Source organism: Etheostoma spectabile, chromosome 12, assembly GCF_008692095.1.
Source record: "Etheostoma spectabile isolate EspeVRDwgs_2016 chromosome 12, UIUC_Espe_1.0, whole genome shotgun sequence".
NCBI classification, from domain to species: domain Eukaryota; kingdom Metazoa; phylum Chordata; class Actinopteri; order Perciformes; family Percidae; genus Etheostoma; species Etheostoma spectabile.
The window spans coordinates 373529-373783 of NC_045744.1; the positions used below are offsets into that span (position 1 = coordinate 373529).

The following is a 255-nucleotide window of genomic DNA, read 5'->3' on the forward strand; positions in this document are numbered from 1 at the left end:
TAACTCAACAGGAGATTTTTAAAAGTTTGAAGTCTGGGGGGGGTAGTTTGTTGCCTGCCAGGCCAAGCATCACTCGTTGAAGTTGAATGTATTTTTCATGGCTTTAGGGTAGTCCAAGTGTAATGCATAGGACAACCCAAACAAGAGGCCAAGTGCTTGAGGTAGGTTCTCGGGACTGTCCATTACAATACCTCCTTCAAGAATGATGGCAGTAGACACTGGGTCAAGATGATTTGGAGAGATAGGCGCATCTTC

General features: G+C 45.1%; 1 protein-coding gene across 1 annotated transcript in view; it reads left to right on the forward strand.

The window, feature by feature from the left end:
- LOC116699375 (receptor-type tyrosine-protein phosphatase N2) overlaps positions 1 to 255 on the forward strand; it is a gene marked incomplete at its 3' end in the record, with an annotated part of 318251 nt that overhangs the window by 159390 nt on the left and 158606 nt on the right.